This window comes from Paramisgurnus dabryanus, chromosome 3 (assembly GCF_030506205.2).
Source record: "Paramisgurnus dabryanus chromosome 3, PD_genome_1.1, whole genome shotgun sequence".
NCBI lineage: Eukaryota > Metazoa > Chordata > Actinopteri > Cypriniformes > Cobitidae > Paramisgurnus > Paramisgurnus dabryanus.
The window spans coordinates 28,851,281-28,875,025 of NC_133339.1; the positions used below are offsets into that span (position 1 = coordinate 28,851,281).

General features: G+C 37.2%; 1 protein-coding gene across 3 annotated transcripts in view; it reads right to left on the bottom strand.

Annotated features, from left to right (window-relative positions):
• Positions 1 to 23,745, bottom strand: part of rarab (retinoic acid receptor, alpha b) — a 104,485-nt gene that overhangs the window by 69,514 nt on the left and 11,226 nt on the right. For 2 of the 3 annotated variants that reach the window (XM_065276951.2, XM_065276959.2), the window contains exon 2: positions 13,208 to 13,295. The exons of the other annotated variant lie outside the window; for it this stretch is intronic. The gene's annotated coding sequence lies outside the window, so the exon portion shown is untranslated. The remainder of the gene's footprint in view (positions 1 to 13,207; positions 13,296 to 23,745) is intronic. 3 annotated transcript variants of the gene reach the window in all.

The window sequence follows — 23,745 nt, forward strand, 5'->3', positions numbered from 1 at the left end:
CTTTAAAATGAATTTCGTTTCAGATAATTTGTCTCTTAATTTTAATCGATGTTTTGTTGATAAGTTTTGTGAATATAAATTAATAAAAACAATAAACTCAACGTCATTAATATAATGCTCGTTTAGGCGCTTGGCTTTTAGCTATTTGTGTGTTGCTAGCAGAGGACGTGCACGGACCTCGCACACTTTTAAAAATTAATTCAATAAGCATTTCTGGTAAAGGCTAAAGCAATACTTCACCTCTTACTATGTTTGATTGAAGTTTGAATTTGCTGATTTATTTTTGCTTCAAGTTCGCTACTGTTCAGTACTGTTCACTTGAATGCTTTCTTTTTAAATCATAAAGACCTTTCTGTTTAGTTATAAAATAAAAATTAACCTATTAATCATATTAATATGTTGTAGGGGGGAGCTAGAACAGTATAAGTGTTTATGTTTTGTTTAAATTTAGTTTGCTTACGAAAGATAGACTGTAATTTTAAATGCCATATAGGCGTTGTAAAGGCTAATATGAAGGGAGAATTGTAATGGGTCAGAAATTATTTTCCAGTTTAATGTAAGTTTTGTTTGCTACTTTAAAATGAATTTCGTTTCAGATAATTTGTCTCTTAATTTGAATCGATGTTTTGTTGATAAGTTTTGTGAATATAAATTAATAAAAACAATAAACTCATCGTCATTAATATATAATGCTCTTTTAGGCGTTGCGCTTTTAGCTATTTGTGTGTTGCTAGCGGAGGACGTGCACGGACCTCGCACACTTTTAAAAATTAATGCAATAAGCATTTCTGGTAGGCTAAATTAATACTTCACCTCTTACTATGTTTGATTGAAGTTTGCATTTGCTAAAATTTATTTTTTGCTTCAAGTTCGCTACTGTTTAGTACTGTTCACTTGAATGCTTTCTTTTTAAATCATAAAGACATTTCTGTTTAGTTATAAAATAAAAATTAACCTATTAATCATATTAATATGTTGTAGGGGGTAGATAGAACAGTATAAGACTTTCCCAAACACATTTTTATAGGTTAAAAAATAGTGTCTGTTGTAGTGGCCGGTAAAGGATCTAGCTATGAATTTTTGTCAATATCGCACACCCCTAGGCTGCGTAAACGTGCAGGTAAGCTTTTATTAGAGTAATAAGTTATTTTACACTTTTATGCGCATGCCCAGTTACATGATTGGTCATGTTTCATGCGTTTATGGTGGTGTATAGTGTGGATGAAGATTCTTTTTAAAATGCCAGTATAAACGAGGATCGTTTTCATTTTAAAATGCCGTTTTAAAACGCAAATGCTCTAATGTAAACATGGCCTGAAACAAGCTCAGCAAAAACTAAATGCACAAACATTTGGAGTAAAAACCCGATGTTTCATATCAAAACAAACGTTTCTCTCACTATTACACAATAACTTACATAACACATGACATAACTAGACAATACACTGTGACAGATTGTCATATGATTTGACATATCATACGCCCATTTTCATGCTGCATCATGCTTAAATGTATTATACATTTACTTCAAAAAAGGGGTTGTTTGTAAAAATATGTTTGAAATGAACCCCTCTATAGCTCAGTGGTAGAGCATTGTGAACACAAAGAACACACATACTGATACAAAAAATAAATAAAAAATGAAGAGCTCAGAGCAAAACCCTTTAAGAGCATCTGACATGTTTTCTTGTAAATACATTTTTTTTTTTAATTAGGCTCTTATGTTCGGGTTCAGCAATTTCACTGTATTGGCAATGAAAGGTTTAGTCAGCAATTGAAAAACTTTATTTTCATCAAGTCACTTTGGTTATTTTATTAGTATTTAACAAGGTTGACTTTTCAATAAGGGTGAAAGGCTCAAAAGTTCGGACAATATTCTAATATATTCTGTAAACCTCCATTAAAAGAAAAACACCACAGTTTTTCAATATTTTACTATGTTCTTACCTCAACTTAAGCCCGGTGCACACTGTAAGATTTCAGCTAGGATTTAGCTGTCTGGGAAAAATGTTGAAATCCTAAACGATTTCTGGAATCCCGAGCTAAAATCTGCCGTCTTTGATCGCTAGTTTGACATGTTCACAGACAGCCGATTAATGACCGTTGCGATCAAAATTATCCTCCAACAAAATTCAGGCAGTGTCAGAAATTTTGAGATACAATCCTGCTGTGTGACATCTCCCTACGACAACCGGCAGCTCAATAACCAATAGAAGCACAGAACCCGATGACACAGTTAGTGCGGCGACAACAACAAATCAACGCAGACAAATGTAAAAAGAACCAGATAGACTGTACAGCGAGAGGAGAAACTTGTGAAGTTATGGAAACAATAAAGAGTGTTTGTACAACGTGTCATCGCCACTGTACCATGATAGGATAAAAATGAAGCAGCCTGGAGAGAAATCGCGTTGGAAATTCAAATGCCAGGTACTCTTCTCCTTCGTTTTTTCTTCTTTTTATGCTCGAGACAAGTCATGATTAAAATGAACAGTAGATGTTGTTTCGGTTTGTTAGCCTTCGCTTCAGCGTGCGTTTTCCCAGCCGTCGTCAATCGATGACGTAAAACTGCGGATGCGTTTGTTTGCGTGCGTCTGATTTTTAAAAGTCTTTAAACTCGTACAGTCTGACATTAATGGAAACTGAGATCATATAGTGTGACATGGACTTAATTACGATCTTTATCGCACAGTGTGGCAAGCAACAATCCTTAAAGACTATTTAAAATCGCACAGTGTATACCGGGCTTTAGAAAAATTAATACATACCTATCTTTATTCAATGCATGCATTGATGATGTTACTGTGTGCCGAGATCGAAGTGCTGCAAACTAAGTGCACTTCCGCCATACAATATAGTTCTCATTTTTATCCGCTTAAAAAATCGTCACACTTCCTGTTTGGATCCTAAGGAATGAATGGGGCTAGGTTAAATGCTAACACATTCACAACGCACTGTACGAAGATTAAGTGAACGCATTGAAAAAAGATAGGTTTGTATTAATTTGTCTAAGTTGAGGTAAGAACATAGTAAAATATTGAAAAACAGTGGTGTTTTGCTTTAAACGGGTTAAAAACTTTTCTGGCTTGTTCCTGCGATTCTTCTTCCCTGCACTTAGAGAGCTTTACTGAAAAATGGCCAATGGAATCTGCGGTATATCTGAATGACCTGAGGCCGGGATTAAGAGGATTTAAAGCAAAAGTATTTGATGAATGCACAATGCATGCCGATACCATGTGGTAAATATCATTATTTAATTTTTGACAGAGGTGGCTTTTAGCTCCTTTTGGATCTGAGCTTTGTAATGTGCATTGTAAGTCACTTTGGATAAAAGCGTCTGCCAAATGCAAATGACAAATGTAATCTTGATTATTAATATGAATTAAAAGGTCGCTGTTTTGGATTCAACAGACATGTGAGTGATTGGTTACAGTGCTCAACCCTTACAGAACATATGTTGCAAACAGAAACCATTCATGTATTGGGAGTAAACTTGAATGGAATGCTGAAAATGACTCTATTCGTGATTAGGTAATTGCAGCAGCCATAATTTCGATTACTTACTTGATTAACCGTTCAGCCCTGCTTAAGTATTCATAATGTTAAGCACTTCATACTGCAAACAGAAATATGTAGGTTAAAATTAAAATATAAACGAATAATGCACCATCAAAATGTTCTACTTTTTTGCACAGATAGAAAGATTTAGTAGATTGATCGGAATGAAATGTTCAGAAACAATATTTCTAAATAAGTACACGCAGAATAAATGTGACCTTTTTTTAGAGTTTCTATGCGATTTGATAATCTCAACCTATAAATGTTTTAGCATTTACTCATGCAATGAAAAAATTCAGCTGAATGCCTGCAGTAACAGCACACGTTGTGTACTATGTATGTGTTTTTAAAACTGACCTGCCTGCCGGTTGGTTGTCTCTAGTATAGCGGAGACGCTATTTCTGAATGACAGCAGCGGATAAAAATGGCATATATTTTAAGGGGGCGATGATGATGAGAACACAAAGGATGTGTTTGTGTGTCTAAAAGAAGACCATTTGAAGACTGGGGGAAATTTGCAATAGCAAAAGGTCACGAATTGTGACCGAAGATTCAGAAACACTGACCCTATAGCATAATAAGAAGAGACACGTAGACCTGCTTTTAAAAGAACAGTTTACCCAAAAATAAAAAATGCGCTGTTTATTTACTCACCCTCCAGCCATCTGATATGTTGGGGGACATATTTTTTTCAGTAGACTAATAAAGTATGTATTCTGCATAAACTTGAGTGCTCTGTGATCTATATAATGCCAGTAAACAGGTACCGGCAATTTCCATTTTTAGATGGACTATCCCTTTAAGCACAAACACACACATACATCAGTCTTCCTTTCACTTTTCATAGTTGCCTGCGGCATCATGTCTCACAAATTTGTACTAATTAAATGACTCTAATGTCAGAGCCAGTAAAACCATGAAAGCAACAATACGAAAGTGCTGTTTATGTGTTGTGGTGGATTACAACTGTCACTGTACATTATATTGTACATTACCATGCCAAACTATAACACAGTAACATAATTAATCATGAACAACAACACATGCAATGCGTGACATAAATCAGAACCAGAAATAGTTTGCTAGACTTTATTGCAAAATGACCTGTAAACATAACCAAATCCCTATAAGAGATTTTAATTAAAGTATATGTTTCTTCTGATAAAATCTCATGTCTCCGAGCTCTGTGCAATGTATTATTCCTATGGTGTAAAGTGACATTATCTACCTCAACCATCATCTCACATCTGTCATAGGTGTGCTTTAAATGAAACAAGGCTTTTTTAATAATACTACGGTAAAGATTTTATAAACACACTTTCCTTTGTTGCAATTTAATAGCATAAACCTTGTAGTTGCAGTGAGTCGCAATATGCTTAGTCCTGCTTGCTTAAAAGTTTAACTGATATAGACATCTCTTATCTTTTTTAAGTCTCACAATTCGACAACTGGTCTAACTGCTGCCCTGCTAAAAACAAGCTAGATCCTCTGGAGAAGAAACTGCTTTATGAAACACTCCCTTATCTGACCAACATCTACTTCATACCACACACACACACACACAGACACAAAAAGATATATATAAAAAGTCCATGTTTGCAGCCAAACTGTAAAGCCAGACAGAAGAAAATGTGTGAGCACATGCAAGGGGAGGCACAGTAAAGGAATATGGCACACTTTCCATCAGAACGCTCCTCTGGGAACTCTTAGTGTGCTGCGAAAACCTTCAAGCCAAAAACCTTTAGAAAGAGACCACACATTAGAGAGGGACGAAGGTAAGAGGATCTGGCAATCTTTCAAAAGAGCAGGCATATTGACATATAGTTGAGAAAAGTGCAGAGTGGAAAAAATAATGGGAATAGACCTGGAAACTATGCTTTAGATGGTAGGTGATGGAATTAAATCAGAAGTTTAGAATAAAGATGACTTCTTAAGAGGTCGGCCGCTGTCTAGACCACGAGCCGAGGGGGTTTTGAATGTCGTCCCATAGGACTTCTTGCACTTGGACTGCTGGACGTATTGATTAGCATTTTGTGTTCAAGGCCAGAGGTCAATACATTGTACTTGGCATGGCCATGTCTATAAGCACTACTCTAAGATAAAGTGCCTGCAAAACACACACGCCCAGACGGAGAGCAAGAACCGTAAAACACAATTTCCTCTCTGAAATAGAAGGTTGTTTTTGGTTTGAAAGTCTTTTTGTTAAAGATGTCTCTGTTCATTAGCATTAGCTATTAGAGACCCATGGGAGAGAGGTGGGCGAGAGAGGGACAGACAAGGCAAGAGAGAGAGATGATGAAAGTCCATAGCCCAGTAATGGGCTCTATTTCCCCTTCCCCTCTTCCATTAAGACAGCCAAATGAAATGAAGGGAAATGAATTGAGACTGCAGACATGTGGTAAAGGAGACAAGTGGGAGAGATGGAGGAAGAGCGAGCGAGCGAGAGAGAGAGAGAATAATTTTTAAAGGTCATTACTATATGTTACAGATGAACAGAGGTAATAAATCTATCCACTAAACGAGCACTATCACCTTTATGAGGAAGAGAGCTAAATGGACATGTACATCACGCATATGGGCCACGCCAAGGGACCATTTCAATTATACAGAAAGATAGGCACACTAGCATGCACGCTCGATCTATAAATACATACTGTACTGTAAATGATCACTATTCCCACAAAGCCTTTCACCTCAGCCACAAAAATTGTGACCGATTCTGCCCAGAATATATCTTGGTATTTAGCATAGATTCACAATTGAAACGGCTCCTATTGTTCCTGAAGCTCAGTGGTAAAGCATTGAAATCAAAGGTAGTGAGTTTGATCCCACGGCACACACATAATGATAAAATGTATACCTTGTAAATGCACTGTAAATCGCTTTGAATAATGTCTGAATGAAAAACACTCAGCACAACCATACGGTTTTTATGAAACCATGATCATATCATAAATGGTAAAAATAAAGTGCCATATTTAAATAATATATTAAAGTACCATGAAATTTCCATCTAATCATGGTAAAGTCCTAGCACTTTGTTGGGGTATGATGCCCAAAAAAAGCTATTTAGGTAGACAGCTGCTTCATGTTTTGATTTACCAGCATAATAGGAAAGAAACCAAAAAGCTGGCTTAACCGCCAACATCATTTAGTCTAACGCCATGTTTAATTAGCAAATGCTTCAAAAAAGGTTTTCATCATCTAAATGACTAAACATATAAACAGCAGACAGATTAGTATCTGACAAGTGGCATTCAAGGATGGCCTCTCCTTTTATGAAGACAACAACTACACACAAGCACAAACATACACACACACCTGGTATTTCAGAAAAGGTTACAGGCTGGATGGTCGATGCACCCCTGTGCGTGTGTTTTATCAGCGGGAGGTCAGAAGAATAATAGCATCCATCAAAGATAAGAATGTGTCCAAATTCCACAGCTCCTGTTGTTATGCTAAATATTTATAGAGGATAAATGAAGGTCTAGTTATCCGATCTATAATGAAGACACAGTCTTCTGTTCCCTATGATCTGTTCTTATGATATTCGGTTTGTCATGTATTACTTGGTACTAGGCACTAAAATTTACAGCATGGTATTATATCCGTTTGCTGTATTTGTAATAGGTTACACAAGCTCTGACCAGAATCAGATGCAAAGTCAGCAGATTTTTGGTGTGTGTGTGTCTGTGCGTGTGTGAGTATAATGTGGTAAACGTGGTAAAATGCGATAAACAGAGTCACCTGCGCATAGATCTAATAAGATAGCTGACATACATTACATACAAGCATCTACTATGTGTGATCCTGTCTGTGAAATCCAAGTTATAGTCTCAAAATCTAAAAATGAGATTTGGAGCATCAAAACTTGATTGTACTGACTTAAAGAGATCAAGGTTATTTTTCACAAGATGTTCTCAACATTATGTAAAATGATTTTATGTAGAAAGCATTAAATCACAAAACAAATGACTTCAGCTTGGTTTTACCACATATTATGTATTTTTTGCAATAAGCGCTAAGGGCTTAAACATAATTGAGAAGGAACAGAGAGACAATAAAACCACTGCAGGAGTCAATAGAAACAGACTTTAGAAGCTGCATATTTAGGTCTGTTATGCAAGAGAGGGAAGTGATGGATTAGACAGAATAGAAACATAGGAAGAATAAAACAAAAGCAATCTGCAGCCTACAGCTCGCTTCCACATTTGTTTGCATGGGGGTTACACAAAAGCACATCATAGTTTTTGAATATAGCCTTATTATTGAAGTCTGTGTGTGTATTAAATGCAATACTATGCATACTTCACTCTTTATTCATATGAGTGACTTTCACTGTACAGTATATGTAAACACAGTACATGTTTCCATAGTAACAAAACATAAGTTAACATACACAATTTTTGTGCACGTCTCTCAGGTGAGTGTGTTTATTTATGTTCCTGCCTATTTCGCAGTAATCTCTCAAGTAGGCCGTTTCCCAGAAGCCCATGGGTGTCCTTATGTTACCAGGTGATTTTTATTAAAGCCTCCCATCGAAAACGCTGCGTGCCGACAACTCTATTTCCCCTTTTCAAAGTCAACCATGGCATACATAATCCTATTACTGTAGGGCTTCAAAAGCAGGCCACCAGGACACAAAATGAGAGATTGGGGAAGAGAGAGGGGGAGAGATGTTGGCTACCAGAGGAAGACCTGCTGTGAACTTATTGCACACTAATGTCCCAACCACACACAGTTCACTTTCTTCTCTCTTTGTTGCAAACCGAAAAGCAATTTTCTATGGGATGGAATACATAAAAATAACCCATACTTATTAGGTAAAAACCCAAATTGTTGGGTATATACGATGCATTAGAACAGGACCACACGTTTTGCACAGAGATAAAGCACTAATGATAGCAAATTAAAGCTAAAGTGTGTAATTTCTGTGTCATTAGCGTCACTAAACAGAATTGCAAATGAGAAAAGACACAAATGCCATCAGCAAAAAAGAAAGAGACCAAAAAAAAAAGATAAGAGCAATAAGAACGAAGCCTGACCGACTGAGAGAAATGAAATTAGGGCTGAAAAGAGATGAGGATATAAAAAAGGGAAGAGGGTGCATGATGGGCACATGCAAATGGATTTTTACCCCACCGAACGATATTGGATTCTGGGAAACCCATCTGTTACGTGGTGCCCACGCTTGAGAAGAAAACGAGGAAGACGGAGCTGGAGGAGGGTGGATGGGGCTGGGTGGTGGCGTGGGGGGTTAGATGATAGATAGCAGTCTGAGTTTTAATCAGCACTGCGCCTCCAGCGCTTTCGGCCCGCTGCACGGAGGCTTATCCGTCAAGCGGATCACATGACCCAAAACTGAGGAAAGACGAACTCTCTCCCACACATGCATACCTCACCTCCCTCCACCCTTCGTCTCTTTCCACCGCAGAGAGTGAGAGGGAAGAATATCTTCTCACACCATCGCGACAAAACCTCTGTAAAGGGCACCGACTTCGAGGATGGCGTGCAGAATTTCTGCACGGAAGGTAGAACTGTTTCACCTTATCTCAAAATTACACAGGAAACAGATCTTACACTGACAAAATGAATTTGGTCCCAAGGAAACATAGGGAAAAGTTAACCTTATAAACCACTGCTCTTTTAAATCATTCCAATGATTTTTTTTACTTAATATTCTTTAATATGTATTCTTTGCTTTTAAACAAGCTAACACCAATTACAATAATTTAAAAAGAGGGGTAATTAATAGGTTTTTAGTATCTAATTATTTCTTTTTAGGACATGGGATGATGCATCATACAGACGAGATCGAAATGCTTTTTAAAAATCTCCTTTGTTGAAAATGATCTAAAAACAAATACAGACTAACTAACAACAAAGTCGATACGATTGTCCTGATTAACATAGGAAAGCTAATTAAAAACAAGTGCAGAGCGGAGAGATACGCCTCCATTGGCACAAGAAACAACATCATCTATCACCACAGCAGAGCCCGATAGCAATGAAAGCCATATCTCTGGGTTAGGTAGATGAAACGGTGGGCTGTGTCTGGCCTAACAAAGGCATATCATTTCACATGACTGATACAGCTATAAAGCTTTAATATGGTTTGGAACACTTCTCCCCCTAATGATGCTATTACCGCCAATAGCCAAACCCCCTCCGACGGCATCGGCGCAAACAGCGTGTCTCACCAGAAACCCAAGTCTACAACTCTTAACCCTTTCATGACTTTCATAAAAATAATTTGACATGAAACGCAGATGGCAAGTGGATCATGATTGAGAACATTGGGTTAATGAAACTTAGTCATTCCAAATAATTATATTATATTATATTATATTATATTATATTATATTATATTATATTATATTATATTATATTATATTATATTATATTATATTATATTATATTATATTATATTTGCAAAGCCATTTGAGAAACTCAGAAACATAGAAGCATAAAATGCAATGTGCATAACATAATAAAAAGTGCTCTGAATTGGCTTTTTTAAATAATATTTATAACAATAAGATGTGCATGTGTGATGAAACTGACACAAAGTTGAACTGAAATTATATTTGGCCAAGCAGCCATTATTATCTATCAATGCCAATAATAACAAAACATCAGCAAAATAGCAAAATATCAACATATGAATTGGTTTGGCTACAAAATTAGTCTAAAGGGGCGGTATCCTTTCAAAAAGTACATCTTTATATCTAAAGGGTGCATATTCATACCTTAAAGAGCACCTATTGTCCGTTTCACGTTTTTACATTTCCTTTGGTGTGTAAGTGTGTATTAGTACACGTTAGCGATATGCAAAAATGTACATACCCAAAAGTAAATCAGTATCTAAATGGTACATATTAAGAACTTTTAAGGGGTAAGGGGGTACAATTACTGCTTTTACCACATAAATAATCTTTTTTACTATCCATCCATTTTCAAACTCAATAAACTGAACAATCTGTACAAATCATGGAACATGTATCACAAAGAGGCGTCCTAAATTTATGTCAGCCAGCTGTTCCATGCCAAAACAAGCCTTCATCATATAATCCTTCATTACGAAAGCCTGTAGCATCATATTATTTCAGCTCGAATCATCTGCTTCTGACAGACAGATCACTCTGCGATACTGAAAATGGCAGAAAGCTGCTGCCTTTGTTTATTCTAGGAGCAAAGTATAGCAAGTGTGCCCGCCAACACTTCTAGCAAGCCATCACTTCAGGCTTCAATTAACATCAAATGAACATCAAAACCAAAATACCCAGCAGCATTTCAGCACAGCAAGCACAACCGGCATTGCAAAGGCAAAACTGAGTAAATGCGTATCTGGAATCGAGTAACAGCGCTCTCTATATCGAGTGGGCCGAAAGAGACAGACAGCATGTCGCATCGCAAGGATGGCATGCTGCGCTCTTGGCAACTTCTTCATGTAACTGCACTTGCTTGATTTTGAGCAATGACAACAATTATGTTCTTTTGCTGCAGCGTGCAGTTTCTGAGTCCGACCCGCAAATCCCTCCAAGTCGAGCAGCCAAAACCCATCTCCTCTCAACATTTTTTATATTACTCCTCTCAGCGTGCATGAGATGTCTTTTTCAAGCGCTGCTACTTCAAAGCGAGGACGTGAGTCCCGGTGGGAACGAGGAGGAAGCGGAGAAGATAACATTGATGCGTGTTTGCCAAGTTCCCCCGTGAATCCGCAGGGGAACAGCTCATAGAGGAGAGAAACCACATGTTTTCTTCTGCAACTATAAAGGATGTAAATGACATGTTAATGAGGGAAGGAGACAATAAAAATTTCCAGGGTTGTTTATTGGCTGACAAGGCATTGTGAGGTCATTCAACTCTTTTCATCTCAAACTGGTTGGTTTGTAGTTATAAATGGCAATTACATGTCTGGTGAAGAAAGTTAGAAGTATTGAAAGGACGAAGAGTAACTAAAGACACAATGCTCCCGTAAATCCTTCTAAGACAACTTAAGGCACGATGATTAGCGATTTAAAATGTTAAAGCGCAAGACTGGAGGGTCTGATTCATTGGACGGCAGTGTAAACATTAATTGATTCGCAATACAAAGGCTTCGAGTAATAAGCTAATAACTCCTCTAGTGTGTAACTGAAGTGAATAGTGAAATGTCAACTCCATTCATTTTCAGGAAGACTGAATCTATTTGCATCTGCTGTGTGTCTAAGACTGACATGATTTATTATGATGGATTTAAGAGGGTTTCACATGAAGCTCATATTCTTTTTGGCATTCTAAAAGCTCCTTAAGAGGCTACGATCTGATTAGAAGCTACATAAGAAAATAAAATGACATTCCTCCAAGTTTATTTTCATGCTGACCCTTTCGCTCATACTTCATTTGCAAGGTGTATTTTTTACGTGCCTATGTTAACAGGTTAGAGCATTCACACTGCATACGTATGTGGTCCGTCCAGTTCATGCAAATGCATCACGGTGCACCAGTGCTGCAACTGTTTCCGCACCTCTATTTATGCTGTACTGCATGCACACTGCACATACTGAATTAAAGTGATAGCATATAGTCAAAAAGATCATGGTTTGACAATATATTCTGTAAATCATAACTAAAAATTCACTATAAATGCATACAATTGAAGTACTCTATTTTTACAGTCGTCTTATGACCAAAATCCTTGGATTAAGCAAAAAAAGAAAACATTTTTAAATTAACCATGGTCTTTTGGTTTTATTTGTAGTAAAAATTAATTTATTATTATCTCACCAAAATAACAATGGTATTTGTACTAAAACTATGGTAATACAATCTGCCAAAAAAACATGTTCACTATGCTTTCACTATAATAAAATTGTGGTTAATTTTCCTAAGGGAGTAACAAGTAAAATACCTTTATCTTAAGTATATCTTTATGTAAAAATAAACTACACAGTATTTTATATCGTTTATGATGGTGGCAGTTTTCCACATAAAGTGTCAATCACATGATTATTATCTGATACACAGAAGCGGTTGATCTGCAGCACATTTTGCAAACATGTGTGAAAGCAAAACGGGTGTGTGACGAATCTGTTCCACATATGTGTTGCAATAATGTACATGCTGTACATGGAGTAGTAGTACATGTGAAACTGGTGATATATTCGGTTTTTCTCTCGCTCTTGTTTGTGCTGCAGAATCCTTTAAAGTGGAAATTTCACAAGACTTTGTTAAGATGTGATATAAATTGTTGGTGTCCCCACAGTACATATGAGAAGTTCTAGCTCAAAATATCATATAGAAAATTTATTATAGCATGTGAAAATTGCCACTTTTTAGGTGTGTGCAAAAATGTGCCGTTTTGGCTGTCCTTTTAATTGCAAATGAGCTGATCTCTGCACTAAATCTCAGTGCTGTAGTTGGATAGTGCAGATTAAGGGGTGGTATTATCCCTTTCTGACATCACAAGGGGAGCCAAATTTCAATAATCTATTTTTTCACATGCTTGCAAAGAATGGTTTACCAAAACTAAGTTACTGGGTTGATCTTTTTCACATTTTCTAGATTGATAGAAGCACGGGACCAAATTATAGCACGTAAACATGGAAAAAAGTCAGATTTTCATGATGTCACCTTTAAAAAAATCAAATAAAAGAAGATAAGTTACCTGCTGCTTGGATTTCTTTGTCTTAAACCTTCTTTAACAGTCAGTGAAACAGCAGTTTACCAAGAACAAACATTTGCACACTTGACTTCTGTAAGAGAAAAAGTGATTTAGATTTAGAGGTTTTGGGCAATGTTAACAGATATGAGAATATACCGGTATTCTATTTTTTTCTATAGTATACTTTTAGCTCATTTGCTCAGTATATTTTGTTAAATATAATATAATATAATGTTATAGTACATTTTCCAAATCAAGTACTTCTCTTATTCTGATAATTTAAATGTAAAAAATAAAACCGGATTACAGGACGAAGAATATCAATGTTTATATATATATATATATATGTGTAAAATATAATACTCAGAAATACTGATCAACAACCTATGTCACACTTGTAAAACATCAAATACATGACTTAACATATTTTTCAAAGACTTCAAAGGTTCCTGCTTTTGTCAAAGACTATTTCAGTGAAGTCACATAAAAGAGTCACTTGTCATACTGTTGTGAATAATGAAGGAGGTGGCAACAAAGTGTCACGCTTTTAGACAGGTTGAAGGTCTTCATTCATAGATTAGTAAAGCTCAAATTTGAGGTCAAATTCATCAGAGGGAGATTTGTGCATGCATGTGTGCGTGCATGCTTGCATGCGTTCGTGCATGCGTGCGTGCGTGCATGCGTGCCCTTGTCTGTCTCTCTCCTTGAAAGCACCCCAAGCACTTTGTGTACTTGTGTTTGCGAGTTTCTGTTACCTGCAGTAATGTATCTACAGTAAACGTTATGAAAAATGTACTGTCTTACACGAGCTATCGGGTCTACTGAAGCCGATTATATAAAAATGTATACTGCAACACTGCTTTTTGCAGTATTGATAGTCTCAGACCAACAATCAATATTTTAAGTTACCTTTTTTAGGACAAAGGCACACTTAGTTGATTTCAACCAACTCAAAATATTGTTGTATTATACAATAATGAAAAAGAAAAAGAGAGCATTATACCCAAGATACACAAAACCAAAAATCACATTGTTATTATTGCATTGTGACCCAGAATTTTTTTTATACGACCAGCTCCTTGATCATTCCAACCCCAGAATGTATGTTTATAGGTACCTGCGTTTCTAAATTAAACAGAACTTTGTTTTTTGTATGCCGCTAATCAACAGGAGATGACGTGTTTTAAAATAGTCCAACATTCCCGCCAATTAATATCTGGCGTATTCACTTCTGGCATGCAAATTTTATTTTACATTGAGACGTGTGCTTACCACTGTGTTAAACAACATGTGGCATGTACTCAATCTGACGAAAATGACCAAAGTAGAGATGCTCTGTCAGCAGGTAACCCGCTGTTATCAGCACTGGTCCCATCAACCTGCGTGACGCTCACATGGTGCTACATGCACTGAGTGTGTGACATTTAAAAGAGGTGACAGCAATAGCACAGTGAAACACTATGTTCTTAACTTGCGGTATTACATCTATAATAAGCGGTATTATATGCCAAGCATGTGCAGATGGAAGTTCTTCCAGTATGTCTATGAGCTGTGATGACCATTTTACACAACACTGTTATCAAACTGTATGCCATTGATCAGAAGTTCCTGTAGTCTTCTTGGTAAAGCATTGTATTAGCAGTGCAAAACATAATGTGTTCGAATACCAGGAACACACGTATAAAACATTTTAAAAAAGTATACTTTGACTGCCCCACATGTCTTCTAAATGCATTAAAGGCAGGGTCCAAGATCTCTGAAAGCTAATATTGACATTTGAAATCACCTAAACAAACACGCCCCTACCCCAATAGAATCTGGACCTTTTTTTTGATAAACCCTACACATACGCAACCCAGGCAACAATGTTGGTTAGCTGACATGCCCCTTACTGCTGATTGGCTACAAGTGTGTTTTGGTAGTCGGCCAAACTCCTTTTTTAAAAGTGTTTTTTTTAAATTACGCACCCCGCCTTTAATGTAAATGTAAAATGTGAATCTTATGTTTCATGCTTGTTTGTGCTTAACTGCACAATGCAAAAAATCTTAACCATCTTAACAATTGCCCATGTCACAGACTTTAAACAACATTTTCTTATTTGATTTTGGGTTAAACTAGGCTGTGTGAGATTTAATCCCATATACTCTCATGATTAGCAGATGAGATTTATTATTTTTCAAACGGGAAAATACCCATATGCTATCAGGCTAATGCAGTTGTTTAATCGCCTCTGTCATATTTTAGGATTACATGATGACAGTGTTGTTGTGTTGCAGGACAGAAATTGCTTTCCAGGAATTTCACAGTTAAATAATACACGGCTACGTTCTTTAAAACAGCACCTGTCATTACATACATGATTATGCAAGGCCACTGAGCAGAACAGATTTGGAAGCCTGATTTCCCTGATTGACCAGAGTTATTTCAGAAGTACTAGAGAGAGAGAGAGAGAGAGAGAGAGAGAGAGAGAGAGAGAGAGAGAGAAACAACAGGGCTGTGTAAGAGGGGAGTGGAGTAAAGGGTAAAGACTCCGCTGAAATGGGGGCATCACCTATTCGTTTTCTGGAGGAGTGGATTGATCCTGACAGATCAGACAGACAGAAAAATGATGCTAGAAGATAAATAGTCATAGCAGGATGACCAGTGACATCCGCCCCTCACTTCCTAATGGATGATGACCCTGTAAAGGGTAAAGGTCATTCTTACACCCCATCACCCACCCCACTATCTAAATAGGACCACCCTCCAGTGACACAGATAAAGCATCTCTACCCGCTGAACTCAAAAATCTTCTATAGTGGGGGTTCGAATGAGATACACTGGGGGGTCTTGACTGTAACAAGTCTGTATGAATAAGAAAAGACAGAAAGAGAGGTGGAGGTAAAAGAAAAACAAAGATACAGAAATGAAGAGACCGACAGATGTGTAAAATATTGAGAATACAACTGTTACTTGGGTAAGCAAATCTTGGAAGAGATTATTTTGTGTATGTCAACACCTGTCGAAAATAAAGACTGGCTTCTGCACAAAATGACACAGCGGAGAGAGAGAAATGCACAAATCAATATAGTGTAATGAAAAACATCAAGTAAACTATGTTAAGACAAACTGTTTTTCTGTCAGCTAGACAAATAGCCCCGTTAATAGATTTGCTGCTCCCTGTTGGTTGAGTCATTGTGGCTATATAGGGTTGGTCAGTAAAATTTAGCAATGTTTATGTTTAGGGAATAAGCCAACAAATCGCCTAATAATAGTGTCTCTGCATATGGGGTACGAGAAAGGTATCCACAAATCCAACCATTTTAAACAGCTCAACACCAAGAATAAGAGAAACACCCCAGTCAGATATAAAGACACAGAGATCCAAAAACAGGGTGCACCACTTTTGTCATCTTTGTGTACAGGCCAAGCCACGCCTCCCGTGGCACCCAGAATCACTGCTTAAAATAACTGTGAGTAAAAGCAGCCAAGCCAGCAAGGACGAAGCGGTGACTAAACGTGACATGGCGCTTGGCTTTAGCCGAGATGAGAGGGTGGATGAATCACAGGAACAGGCCATCCCCAGAGGGAACCCCTGCACTCGGAACATGGTGTCCTTGGAAGCTGAAGATTGATGGGAATCGAGTGATAAAAACCAAACCGTCCATAAGTTCCCTGAGCGCAAGAGAAGACTGTATTTGCTGAAGTGTGTGTCGATGTACAGCGCAGCCTCATGTTTCCCCTGTGGGCTCGGGAGCTGATTCAGGATCAGCCTGTGTCATGCTTTTGTCTGAACCCTTTTTTCAGGGATCACAGTGGTAAGATGTAGTGGGAAAGGAGGCGGATTTGGTAATGAGGCATGAGATTGAATAGGTTTTTTTTAAAGGGATGAGTTGGGCGAGGTGCATCTTGTCTTGAGTAAAGAAGAGAGTGTTACTGACCAATACAGTCATGTATAATGCAAGAACTCATCGGGATATCAGTACATTTCTGATCCAAAAAACTATCCAAATAATCATGGTACAATGCAAAAAGGATTCATAAAAGTTAATATTTTGTATGAAATGTGGTACTACTTGTTTATAGCAGCAACACTGAATACTGATTAGATTATACTGTCCTACTTTTGGATAATTTTGACATAATCTGTTTTATTGATATATTTATAAAAAGGTTATTCTTTAATTGTCTCCTAGCTAGAAGAAATGATCCTCATCTTAGAAGAACATTATAGCAATAATGCACTTGAAAGCTCAAATTAAGTATAACAATAAAACTGGGAAGATAGTGTGCATGGATCCCTGAGCAATATCAAAATCAATTGCTTCAGCACAAACGTATAACTGCGGTAATTTTTAGATATAATCAAATAATCTCATCCCAATTGAATGTGCAGAGACAACTATAAGTAAGCCATTCATAGGATGATTTTTAGAAGGGTGTAAACATTGTGGCACTGTCAACATTACTGTTTGTTTGAGAGTCTTGACATAGCACTTTAGCTCAACCAAAAAAATAGGTGTGGGGTCAAACTACCCATTTGTAGCAGGAGGTCAACGTTTAGTCTGTTTAGCATATAACTCCTGCTGAACAATGCAGATGGGGGAGAATATTGATAACCACTGGTATTGTATTAGAGCCTCAAAGGCCACAATGATTCCTAGGGAACACACATACTGACAAAAAATATCCTTTGAATTGTATAAAAGCATCTGCCAAATGTATTTAAATGCATGTGCATATGATGCAAACTTACACATGTTAAAGGACATTGTACATGCATGCCTAACCAGCTCAGGTCAACACTTTGAGTGCCACTAAAAACATCTTGTGGACACACCTCAATCTTAAACAATCCACCCTTTAGAGCATGAGGTTCATGTGACTGTCATATTTACACAGTACATCAAATATTCAAAATCTAACATAATGACAATAACAAGGACGTTTATGTTCAATACTGCTAAAACTCTAAGCATACAGTACCTCACGGGACTATTAAAAATGTTAATGTTGTTGACGTACCTGCTCTGAATTCCAACTAATAGTTGCTAAAAGAAGATAAAGCACACTTCATTTCAACACAAGCACTTTCTCTCCTCTACATATCAGTACAAGCCAGTGACCGCACATAGTGGCACTCTAGTCTGAGCAGGTACATCTTTTTAATAGGCTGCTATCGACCAGCTACCCAGACTACACTACATGCAGATCGATTCTCTGCCCAGAAATAGCCACTAGAGACTGTGAGCAGAGGCAGTGTGCTACCGCATGCACGACTGAATACCAGACTGCATTTCTGAGTTTCATCACAGTACTTTCGGTTCTGCATGTGCCCGAGCGGTCTTACAAAAAAACAACTAAGAAGGTAAACCGCATGCAAACTTAAAAAAAATTTAAGACTAACAAATCATTTACTTAAATCAACGAATGTGAAAACATATTTTCTTTGCCTTAAACAGGATTACTTATTATCACTACCTAAAACTATTAAAAAATGTCTGCTAATTGGAATTAAATAAAATACACGTCTAGTTGAAACTATAACTGGAAATAAAAAATTGAAACAAAAGGTACGATAAACAAAAAGCTGATTCAAAATATGAATAAAGCCTTAACACAACTAAAATAATGGTCTTGAGCATGCAATGCAAGTGGCGGGATGCTTAAAACACTCCGAGAGAGTTTTGCCATGCAAACTTCCTAACAACTTCAAGTCTCTCTGTACACTATAAAAAAAAATACTCTGGAGGGTGTTAAACACAACCCATGAAAAAAGTTATAGTTTACTTAAGTATATGAGCAAGCAAGTAAAATACAAAATAATGGGTAAATTCTACCTACACAATCTATTTTTGAACAGTAATAACTGCCACATTAAAAAATTAAGTAAAATATACCCTCAAATATTAGCTTTGGCACCGCAAAGCGCGCATGCGTCAATATCTAGGCACAGAGTTACCATTTTCCATGTCATTTGCACGGTGGCAGAACGGCAGTTTGTTGAGCTACAGGAGTACAAGTTTTATCTAACTTGTTGATATTATCATAAATGGAAATGTTAAGTTGTTTAACAGTAAAATATACCAGAAGATTATTTGTGCGAGTATCTGTCTTTTTGTTTGCATCTGGTGACTGACGTTGTTGTCAGTGAAGTTAGCATTGAAAGCAAAATACATGGTCCTGTTCTTGCACATTCAAATAAAAATCTACATTTATGATTTAAATTTATTAACTTCCATTATTATTATTTACATGGCTGAAATTCGAGAACAGCGAAGCTGCTGCACTTGAGTGGTTGAACTTGAGCAAGAGCTGATGTACAGACGTATAGCAGACAAAAAAAGCCGGTACAGCTGTCCACATGAAATGCTAGATAATTACTGTTAAAGTTTTCTTGCATTTATCTGTTGATATACTGAATTTTGTGTTAAAGGGATAGTATTTATTTTCGTTAATAAAGTTTTAAATATGGATATTTCTACAACAACACCACGAGGATTACACACAGAAGACCTTTGTTTATCATCCTGGAGCCGGTTGGATTTATTTTGTGAAGGATGGATGCACTTTTTTTGGACTTGAAGGTCGTGGACCCCGTAACAATACATTTAATCAACTGAAAGATCTAAAACATTTTCTAAAATATCCGAAAATGTGTTTGTCTGAAAAACGATGTACATATGCAACTCGGACAGCTTGGGGGTGAGTAAATCATGGGTTAAATATCATTTTTGGCTGAATTTTCCCTTTAAAAGGGATCAATTTATAAAGCCATTTTATCATTATTATCATTTACGGATTTATAATTAACGTTTGCCTTTCCATGGGCATTTTTAATTTAATGTCTGTTTAAAAAAGTGTTTCAGGGTTTATGTGTTTTATAATGTAAAGTTTTTCACTTAAAATTTAATGTAAGAGTTTTTTGCACTTAATTAGTTTTAAATGAAGCTGAAATATTTGTTTGTATCAATATAGCAAGCCAGTCTACTGAGGTTAATGAGATCAGTTTCTCTTCTCATTTCAGTGTCTCCTTTCATTTTCTATTGATAACGTTAACAGTATTTAGGAATCTTGCTTCTAATGAATATTTTGACATCCCATAAACACTTTGGTTTATTTTTTAATGGAATATGTTCAGAAGTTTTATGTAACACTATGATATATTGTATTTCACTTGAAATGTAGACGTAGGGGTTGTTTTGTACATTGTTTTTTTAATGTTTACAAATGTCATTTGGTCAATAAAAATGTATGCAATTTATGCAATCTCCTGTGTCTGATTATTTTTAAATTCAACCCTCCCTGAATAAGTAATGTGTATTTTTTCCTGATGGATAATCATTATTAATAATAATTTAGTAGATGAACTGTTGCTTACTACCAATATAGTTAATGTTACTAAATGTTTATAAGTAATTAGTTATGTAAATGTAATGAAAAATATATAGGACAGAATTTACCCAAAACAAAGTAAGTGCAAATTGTTACATCAATTTTAATGAGTAAATTCTATAGGTTGCTTTTTACAGTGCACTCAATCGTTTTATCAGTTAAAACTTATCTTTGAGCATCATAGAATCTATAAAAATTGTACCTGTCACCAGGGTTTAAATCGGGCCAGGATGTCTGGGGCTGAGCCCCGGGCAAATAGGCTGAAAGTCTCACTTTGCTCCATGGCAGTGTGCACGCTAGTGCTTGTGCAATGATGCAAAACGAATAACTTGTTTTCATTCATTCCTATGGAAGGTAAGCTTCAAGCTTGTGAGTGTGGGGCATCTGTGACAAAAACAGAATGCAGGACTTGGTTTTTACCACTGGTTTCCACATCGCGTTAAAATTTTTTAAACGTACATAAACACCTCAGCTAATCCAATAGTTAAGTTATTGAAGGACATTTATTGATCTTTATTGGTTCCCATACAATATAACTTTCCAAACCAATTCCTTACGTGTGTGCAGATTTATGTAAACAGAACAGACTCTATGTCTAGATCTATGACACATCAGTGCTTATAAACCTTTCTTTTGAAACAGCCAATCAAAGCCAGAGAAGCTCAGTTAGGAAACCTGTGCGTTCAGAGTGACGCCGTGACTAATCTCACCATTTTAGCTCGAGCTGTATATTTGAAAACTCTGGAAAGTGGAGCAGCGAGCTGTGCCATGAAAAATTGAAACTTCCCCCCTCCGGGCCCATAAGCATAAATAGAGAGGCCTTCGTCAGTCTTCCTGCCTCCTTTCCATCCCCCTGTAAGAACATCAATCCCTCACTCAGACACACGCTATCATCGCGAGAACGTGCGGATTACAGTGGGATTAAAAACCAGAGCCTTTTGCCCTTTCCAGGGAACCAGATTATAGCTCGGCCTCTGTCTGTTGGCCATGCTGACAGTGGCATTATCTCATTGTTTGTAAGTACTCAATCAGAGTCCAGTTTAAATGCTAAAGTACATTTACTGATAAAGACTTCTTATGACCTTTGAGATGACTGGACTAACAAAAGTCACATGATGGTGAGAGGAATACAGGCCTGTTCACAAACTATAGCCTTTTTTACACACGGATTACGGAAAATACACAGAAAATGTGTCCGGGGAACGTTTGATTTTGGTTCATTGACAATGACAATCATTTTCTGGAATCATGTGACGTTTAATGTTTTTGTAATAGTGTATTTGGGGGTTTTTGGCAGCGTTTTAAGTTTGCTTATTATCTGAGATTTCTCTCTCGAGAAACTACGCTTGTGCATTTTTTTTAACCTAGTGCATGGCATACTGTTCTAGTAAGCTGGAGAACGATCTCAGCATTAGCACGGAGAATGAGAAGTTCCCTGATATCTGCTTCTTTCCAGTGTGCAAACATTTTCGTGAATGTTGATCTGTATTTTAATCTCCCGTGTTAAAGAGTTGAAAAAAACATTGTTGCAACAACACATAAATCAATCATCACTACAGCACACCCCTTACAGCATCATTCATGGCTTTTCACACAGTGCGTTTTTCCGTAGATGTTACAGCAATGATACTAAGTCCCAATTCCGGAAACGGTCCCAGAATCAATTCCTGGACATTTTTGCATTCACTGCAATTTTATGGGATCAATGAACTGTGTGAAAGGGGTTTTATATGATTTTAAGTTCATTAGAAATGAATGTGTTGCAACAACCATTCAACAGACAGGAAATCCTAATAAAATCTCAGTAAAAATCCTTCAGTGACTGTTTTTGTAACTTTACTCCACAAAGTGTAGTTTAGATTTTCCTCCTTACATCTCTATGTGCCTAAAAAATCTTTCTTGTTGGCTGATTTTCTTCTGTAACTTGGAAAAGTCATCTGCATGCAAGCCCCTTCAGGGCTTATTTTTAACTTCTATTGCACATATCTGTATGCATATCACCAATGTGAAAGCAAAATACAAATTTTCACAGAAGACATTTTCCACAGAGTGCATAAAAACAACCATCTTCTTAAGTCCTGAATAGTTCCTGTAGGATCCAGATTACACAATCTGAACCAACAGCTACACCAAGTGCTTCAGATGGTTATGGACCTGACCCGATAAACTGACAGCGGAGGTCACTGAAAAAATGTACAAACATCATGGAGATCATGAAAAGAAGTTAAAAGTGATCATCAATGACTGACTGGTCGGACAGAAGAGAGAAATCACTTTGATCGTCCCGACAGGAGCCTGCACAAGGAACGTATTTATTCCCAAATAACCTGGCAAGAATCGTCTACAGGTACAGTGCGTACAGCTGCAGGTCGGAACGTGAGTGCCGGGTAGTAAATTTCACCATCAGACGTTCGGCACTGGCAGATTCACCGATTTATCAGCTGTAGAAACACAGCGGTGCTGCCAACACGGTACAGATGTTGAGCCCCATCTGTCTTCAATCGCACATTAAAAAACATGGAGAAGAAGGGCAGGGAATACAGGTATTTGGCAGGCACACAGCAGACATGTCAAACAGAATTACTGTTCAACAATTGATGGGTTTACAACAGACGATCTGGAAAGGAGAAGCTCTTACAATTGTTACACACCAAAGGCAAAACACATAAACATAACTTACTGACAAATCAACAGTCTCCTAACATTTTTAATTGATGACAAACAGGAACAGACCACTCGAGAAGAAAACAATCACACGATTCTTCTGCTCTCAACAATATGCAAGTATATACTGATGCACTCGTGAAATATTGCCAGAATGAGGTCAAGGAAATGATGCGATCCTTCCAGCTGGGTTTTTTGTGGCAATCAAAAATGTAGCGTAATCTCTCGAGCTAGTGGACGAGAGTGTTTATTTTACTAGAGCGAAGCCCACAAAAGCCCATCCAGACCACACATGTTTCGCTTTCCACCACCCCGTTCTCACTCACTCTCTCTCTAACACAAACACACCCATTTAGCTAGACGCTCACAAATCACAACCCCAGATAACAAACACAGTCAAACATACGCTCAACCTGACAAACAATACAGATGAGCGGGGACAATGTGCAAGTACAAAAGACAAAAGAGCAATGACATCAGTGCGTTTATACACTTACGCACCA